The 8153-nt window shown below is 35.9% G+C and overlaps 1 protein-coding gene across 3 annotated transcripts in view; it reads left to right on the top strand.

Annotated features, from left to right (window-relative positions):
* The first annotated feature begins 1529 nt into the window (after window positions 1–1529).
* The window catches only part of LOC137652082 (uncharacterized), a 405633-nt gene continuing 399009 nt past the window's right edge, over window positions 1530–8153 (top strand). For 2 of the 3 annotated variants that reach the window (XM_068385300.1, XM_068385291.1), the window contains exons 1-2: window positions 1530–1608; window positions 2393–2591. The gene's annotated coding sequence lies outside the window, so the exon portion shown is untranslated. Of the gene's footprint in view, window positions 1631–2392; window positions 2592–8153 lie in introns of all 3 variants that reach the window. The other variant, XM_068385292.1, reaches the window with a different exon arrangement.

The following is an 8153-nucleotide window of genomic DNA, read 5'->3' as shown; positions in this document are numbered from 1 at the left end:
AGCTCACTTTCGGACACTCACAAAAAGTAACATGAACGCTTACAAGTAACTGAGTTTCTGTTAAGTGTTGAGATAAAATCTTTGATTGAGGCCTGTTTTAAAAGGATGACCAGGATAAAGTTATTTGTTTTCTCATTCTCTTTCTAATATCTATAAATAACTTTGAAAATAAATGGAGATTTTGAGAAATTTTAGTCGAAACCTGTCGAGTCTGCTGGTTTGAAGTTTAGCAAATGAGAGGCACATGTCCGTATATGTCTGTGAAAATTACATAATCTCTGAATGAGTGATAATAGAATATATTTTAACATATATTTAACGTAAAATATATTATACGTTGTGGAAAGTTATACAGATCGGTATTTATTTAGTTTCACGTGATTTATTCTATGTTCTCAAATAATGTCAACTTTTTGTTGCCTAACTTGTCAAGTACATTTAAATCAGGTATGCAAGCAACCCCTGGCTTATCGTTTGTTTTATGAAAAAAAACCTGATCAGTTTAGCTATTAATATACCTCGTCAATAAACCAGTATATTTTATTTGTTTTCTTAATCTAAATCTCAACAATCATCTTCTTCTAACGTGTACTTAGTTGTTCTACTTAGGTTATGAATTTATAATTAATAGAACTGTTTGTCTTGCTATAACATATGATTAGCTTACTTACATAAGCTTTTTCTTCATTGTAAAATAATATGACTCGAACCGAATCTCAAAACTACAATATCTCGAAGGAAAATCTATAAAGAATTTTAGGTCGACCTCTATTTTTTTCTATGATACCTGGGGTAGGTAAAGGGAATATCGGTGTCACTATTTGTGACAGCTGAAGCATTTCAGATGCCACATATGGTTGCTTCACGCCAGCTAGTGACCGTGTAACTTACTGATGTCCACGAACCTCAGCCTTTTGCAGCCTTATCTTCTTTTAGCACATATTGGCATTCTATCCGTGAAAACTGGTTATTGACTAAAGGCAACGTAGTATTGTTCCACAATATCTTATTGCAAGTTTCGATTCAGAAATTTCCTTTTATATTCATACTTGTTTTCTGAGTCTTTGTTTCTGCCTATATTTCATGTATTCCTTCCAACATAATGTGATAGCATGAGAGATACTTGATGATGTTAAAGTACAGTCTCCTGGTTTTAACGTTCACATGTTTATGCTACCTGATTAGCAGCTTATGCATTAGTAGAAGTAGCAGTAAAATAATTTTCAAAACTGGAGATGAGGGCGTCAACCTCCTCGGTCTCAGGGACTTGCATTCAACAGCGACAGGAACGCGTAGGCCTACGCATTGGGTATCTCAAAACAGGCCTATCTAAGCCTCGAAAAGTGGCAGGTGGCGCTTGTTGTCCAAGATGGCGGGTAGATTGAAGTTCGGTTATAGATGTGGCGGGGGCGTTTTACATTGGACCTATGTAGTGAGTTTGGTATCAACTGGCGAGCGCCCCAGTCGGAGGGGTCGGGCATCGTGGTGTATGGGGGCAGAGCTCACACGTGGCGCGGGGCACTGACGACCTCAGTCGTGGTTGGTCTGCCCAAGCGACCACGTCTTCAAGTGTCACGCTCAAAGGAAATCATTGACAATTTTTGCCTCGTCTGTTTCTGTTTTGTATTTCGTTAGTGCATTGCGTTTCCTAGATAAGTTGATTTTAATATATTTATTTAATAGTTTTATTTTCTTTGAAATTCACTTACACATTTAGTGGTCATTTGTGCTGAAATCAATTAAATAATATAAATTAAGGAAAAAGAGCTGAAGTAAAAATATAACCAAAGAAATTAGTGATTTGCGCAGCATACATGACAACGAAATAATTATCTACAGTGTTTGCAAAGACTGTTGGTACAGAAGTCTGAAAACTGTTCATATGATCTCCAATTTTTTTAAATAACTGCAATTATTGGCTGATACAATGATTACTGGAAGCACTTTGAAAGCAAAACAAACTTGAAATATTAATGACATAAAGCATTCAGCTCATATCTAATCTAAAATTTAGGCTCTTCTCAGTTATGACACGAGAGGCGTTGCTGGAGAAGTGTCCCTCAAAATAAGTATGGGAAGTTTTGAGTTCATTTCCACAAGACAGGTGCTGCCAGATAGCGTTATCTGGATGGATGGCGTCCCAGATTAGTTTCTTATGACGTTTATGCGTTCGTGGAGACAGAAGGTGAGTCTCGTAAAATCTGAGGCTGGCGAATTTTGAGCACGACCTTGGAGAAGGATGAAAGACTTTTGAACTCTTACATCGACAGATAATACTCTTAAATAATCATACTATTGTTTTACGGTAGATTTGATATAAAATATTCTCGATTGGAGAATCACTGTAAGAGGCATTACATGCGGTTTAATATAAAATAAAATCTTCACTTAGGCACTATATTTGATTCATTCAGCTGTTTCTTCAAGTGATAAGTTGCCCATTATCACATCTGATTATTTTGAAATGATCGTATGTAGTGACAAAGGACCGGGTGATTACCGCAATGGAATGTTTTTCAAAAGTGACAAACGAGTTTAGTACAAGCGAACTAATTGGGTGATCGACATCAGGCGCAGAAAGACATGAAATGGTAAGTCTCAAATTTTAGTTTCCTTCTTCTTGAATGAAAAAGGTAAGCATTGCTAATTACATGGAAGAAAGAAAATTATATTGTTGATATGGTTTAACGTATATACTTAACCAACCTTGAATATAATAATATTATAAAACGAATGTATGGTAATGTTTCATGGGGCAGAAGTAGTCTCGTTCTCTCGCTAATCACATATCCGCAGACGCTTACACACAGATATGTTTATCTTTTCTCTTTTCCAGGTTTCTGAGGCTTTCGAAATTATTTTCGTCATTATCTTTAGATTTAATGACGATTTCCTATATTTTTCAGAAGAATTATCTTACATGCTTGTCTCCTGAAATAACAAAGCACAATCCTGACTTAACAGAGAAACATTAATGACATTTCAATTGCCCTTCTCTTGATGTTTCCTTATCCGTATTGTTTAACGATATATAAAATTTTATAAGAGTGGTGGAAGAGCAAACAATATTAAAATATGCCAAATTTATCATCTATGATAGGCATACATCAGAGTCTTTGTTAGTATAATGAATCAGCAGAAACCACGGAAACTCCATGAAGAATTACAACAAGAATCGACCTCATGCTGCCGACGAGAAGGAAGCTGAGAACTATCTTATTTCCTTTGCTATTACTGCGAAAGATGAGGACACCCAATTCTAGACGTCTGTATATACCAAGTTGACGAACGATTTAAAATTTATAAATGTGAATGAAAATTCAGTGAGTTATATAAGCTCAGATAAATCGACCGATGCTAACTGACTCCTCCCCAGTACAGCACTTGAGTAAATTAGCAGGTACCTGTCAATTCCTATCTAGAGACATGTAAGGAAAAAAGCTGAGAAATCTATAACAGCAGAGACGATACTGCTGTATTACATTTTACGTGAAAGCAGCCAATGTTTACTTGCTTGGCAAGAAATAGATTTATTTATCTTACACAAGCTACCAATCGGAGTTGATTTTATAATCATCGTTAAAAATTTTTTTAAAGACAATACCAACATTCATAATAAAAGGACTAGAAGCGGTATCATAGTAGATATCTTTTCAATATACAGTAATGTCAGAATCCATATTCATCAGCTATAGAGAAAGACAAAGACACCAGACATCTAAAATAATAAGCTCGATACCAAAATATATTGCACTTAACCATATAAAACCATTTGAATATTTTAACGGTAGAGACATGTAATAATCCGTCTGCATGTGTTATCACATTATTATTATAATAATGATAATAATAATAATAATAATAATTATTATTATTATTATTATTATTATATTCATTATAGTATTATCATGATAATAATAATGATAATAATAGAACAAACCTTTTTTGAAAAATAATGTTTATTGTAAAATAGTTTAATGTTTGTCTCCTTCAAAAAGCATCCATAAAAATGACTTTTCTCTCTCTCTCTCTCTTTTTTTTTTTTTTTTTTTTTTTTTTTTTGCTACATCCAATTTAAGGCGAACGTGCAAATAATATTCACATTCACCCAGTTGCCCAAATAAGTTCTGAATACTACAGCCCTGTTAAATAACCCTCCTGAAAACGTTTGTTTGGTCCTATATAACCCTAGACATAGATAAATGTAATTTAATGAAGGCAAATAATTTAACCTAAAATTCAAAGTAGAATATAAACTGAAGCTATCAAAATCGGACTCAGAGTTTCTCAATGGGTTTGGTATATATATAATAATGATAATAAATAATATTTACCCACGTTTCGTAGGAATATATCCAGGCTTCCCGAAAAGGCTGCTTGTGCTTATATTTCTCTTACATTAATTATTCTGCAAATAAGGCTTATTGGTTTTGTATAGAGTACACACACTTGAAGGACTCCATCAGTGGTGTCCTCAAACATCGCCTCAATCAACAGCTTCTGGTTTTTTCTTTGTTGTTTGGTGACTTTTCTTCACAGTTCAAAATATCCTAACCTTACACCATTTGTGTTTCATCCTACATATGGACCTCTTCCTTCTCTTCCCTTTCCATTCCCATCTTCAATACTTTTTTTGTAATCTCGATCGTTACCTGAACAATTGCCTTTTCCTCCTCTTCCACACTGATATATTGTAGCCCCTCCACCATTCCCCTTTAGCTCCCCGATCATGCATTCTTCTTTTTACTTTTGTAACTTCTTAACATTGGACCAGGAGAAGAGTATGTCTCCCCTTCCCATTTTCCCGGCGCCTCACCTTTCTGACCCTCTTCTTCCCCATCATTCAGCCTTCCCTTCACATTTCCAATCCATTTACTTTCTCTTCTATATTCATATTCATATTCATTCCGGCATTGCACAATTCTTCTATATTTGCTTTATCTACTCTTTTCTTAATTTATCCAGTACATTTTTCATTTCTTCCTCCTTCTCCAGTTATCAGAAGGAGGAGGAGAAGAGACAGGATCCCCCAACCAACATCCCATCCCTCGCGCCCCTAGCATTTTCGAGTCTGGCCATACGAATACTTTACTACTGTTGTGGGATCAATACTGAATTGTCTTGTATTAATTTTTTTTACAACAAACCAACGGCTTAAATTTTACCTGACAACGCACAAACATTCAATTGGTAACAATTCATATATACTTCTTTGTAATTTTTTTTTTTTTTTTTTTTTTGGTCTCTTACCAACTTCCAGTTTCCGGGTAAACAATGATAATATTTACGGATTTTAAAGAACAATTATACTTTCATAAGAGCCTTTCCCAATGCAGATGCGTTGAAATGCCTCTTGTCCTCACAGGTGTTAATAAGAAATCAGACCTAATGAGAGAGGGCAATGACCCAATTCACCCTTGAGCGTCATAACTTCATCATAAACAACACCTCCCTCCCAAACAGCCCCCACCCCATAAAACCCCACCCCACCCCCACCTCCGCTACATCGATCCCGGCTATCCCATCATGCTTGAAGATCCGAGGCGAATGATTTGTAAATGACTAAAAGGCCAATGTACAATTGGCAGTTTCTGTTGCATCACGGACGGTCGGGAGTACCCTTCTGCTTGCCAGCCAACATTCAGCATCAGGTACTTGCAACTTTGCCAAAGGTAATCCCACCTTACCTTTACGTTGTTGCCCTGCATAGTAACTGCTTATCAAGCGAGAAGTCTTTCATTCGAGTTAATATCTCAGCCCCAAACTATTCTTCTCTGTCAGTTTTTATAAAGTGTTTTCATCAGTAAGATTAAATTGATTGCGATCTGAAATTTACACATAGATTTTTTCATCATTATTATTATTATTATTATTATTATTATTATTATTATTATTCACAATAGTAGCAATAGTAGTACAGTAAGTAGTATTGTAGTAGTATCTCGATGTAATGGATTTCACAAAAAGATCACATTTCATAACTATGAAAAGTGAGAATATCGAGAACAGCTTGTGAGATATGAGGTTACGTGTTGTCCTGAACCTTCAAGACTTAAGTGCCATTTCATAATATACAGCTATGATGAAACTCTCGGAGGGAAATTAAACATTTTACGATACTCTTTGCTTTACGCCAAAACAGTCAAAACAAATCTCGTCCTGAAATGTCATCAAGAGACACATAAAATAGAAGGTATTTCCCAGGTGTGTGTCTGCGGCCCCTCCCACTTCTTGGAGCGCCAAGCCTCACCCCGTCAGTCCAGGTCCAGACTAGTCGTTCAATATCTTTTTTCTTAATAACTACCTCTCTGTTGGGATGTGTTTTATCCGTAAAAGGAAGTTAAATTCTTTTGAGTGGGATATAATATACTTCAAACTGAACTATCTCTATTAAAATTGTTTTATCTTTTTCATGTAAATATCCAAAATAGAATAATTTTCATGTCACTCGTCTGTGATTGTTTACAACAAATCTACTTACTTTATTAGCAAAAAAATTCTAGAAGTCTTCTGACCAAATGTTCATTTACCAAGATGTGTTCTCTATCTTGGTATTTTTCTATGTCGGAAATCTCGTCATCCCGACGTCTTCCGGGGCACTTTATTTGCTATCATACTGCTTAGTGTGCTTTACATATTCTTTGCGCACGAGTGGCTTGGACTGCTATATCAGTTGCTTCAAGGTATCGTGTTCTCTTGGTTCTGTGCTCTTCAGTTAAGCAATTTCTAGAACTCGTTCTCTTTGGCTAAGTACAGCGTGTTCACTGATGCGTGATCCCTTCAACATTGATAATGTCCTTCCAGGTTTCGTATTTAGACCAATTATTCGATTATTTCTTCTTTTAATGACGGTTTTATCGTGACACGTCTCAAACATTAATAGCAGATAAGCCTTGGGCGTTGGCGTTACTTCATTTCTTTTGTTACTTCGCAATCAGAATTTAATTAATCTGATTTACTTCGTCCTTATGAACCTGGTACTTGGTTTAATCATTTGGCCATTTTTTCTTGTAAGGACTCTTTAATCATGACAATTCTAAGAAAATATTAGCATATAAAGTTGGTGAGATGGACATATTGCGCTCTGCCTGTCCGTTGAAAATCAAAATTTAATTCGTTAAATGTAAGTGCAGCAAGAATGCTTCCTATCATATGCTTGTGCCTTTTGGGTGCGATAAAGCGAGGCCCCGACTGCCTTGGCCTTCCCATTGTGTTCCCTTCTCCAGGATCAAAGGTTATCGCTCGGACGACAAACCTCAGGGAAATTAGAAGGTTTTCCATTTGGTTTCACAGTAAATTTCGCTTGTGAAAACGAACGTGACCTGTTTTGAAAGGGCGAAAAAAGAAAGCAAATGACTGTGACAAGGATGTATTTATTTGACATGTGCATGGATACTTACACATGTACAAAATTGACGTACGTACGTACACACACACACACACACATATATATATATATATATATATATATACTGTATATATATATATATATATATATATATATATATATATATATATATATATATATATTAAATGCTACGCTACAACCCTAGTTGGAAAATCAGGATGTTATAAGCCAAGGGGCCCTAAAAGGGAAAGTAGCCCAGTGAGGAAAGGAAACAAGGAAAAATAAGATATCTCAAGAACAGTGACAACAATAAGATAAATATTTCCTATATAAACTATAAAAACTTTAACAAAACAAGAGGAAGAGAAATTAGATAGAATAGTGTGACTGAGTGTACCCTCAAGCAAAAGAACTTTAACCCAAGACAGCGGAAGACCATGGTACAGAGGCTATGACACTACCCAAGACTAGAGAACAATGGTTTGATTTTGGAGTGTCCTCCTAGAAGAGCTGTTTACCATAGCTAAAGAGTCTCTTCTACCCTTACCAAGAGGCAAGTAACCAATGAACAATTACAATGCACTAGTTAACCCCTTAGGTGAAGAAGAATTGTTTGGTAATCTAAGTGTCGTCAGTTGTTTGAGGACAGAAGAGATTCTGTAAAGAATAGGCCAGACTATTCGGTGTGTAGGCAAAGGGAAAGAACCGTAACCAGAGAGAAGGATCCAATGTAGTACTGTCTGGCCTGTTAAAGGACCCCTTAACTCTCGAGCGGTAGTATCTCAACGGGCGCTGGTGCCCTGGC

The sequence above is a fragment of the Palaemon carinicauda genome, chromosome 1 (assembly GCF_036898095.1).
Source record: "Palaemon carinicauda isolate YSFRI2023 chromosome 1, ASM3689809v2, whole genome shotgun sequence".
Classification (NCBI taxonomy): Eukaryota; Metazoa; Arthropoda; class Malacostraca; order Decapoda; family Palaemonidae; genus Palaemon; species Palaemon carinicauda.
Note: the sequence above shows the minus strand (reverse complement) of the source record. Positions and strands in the feature narration are given on the sequence as shown.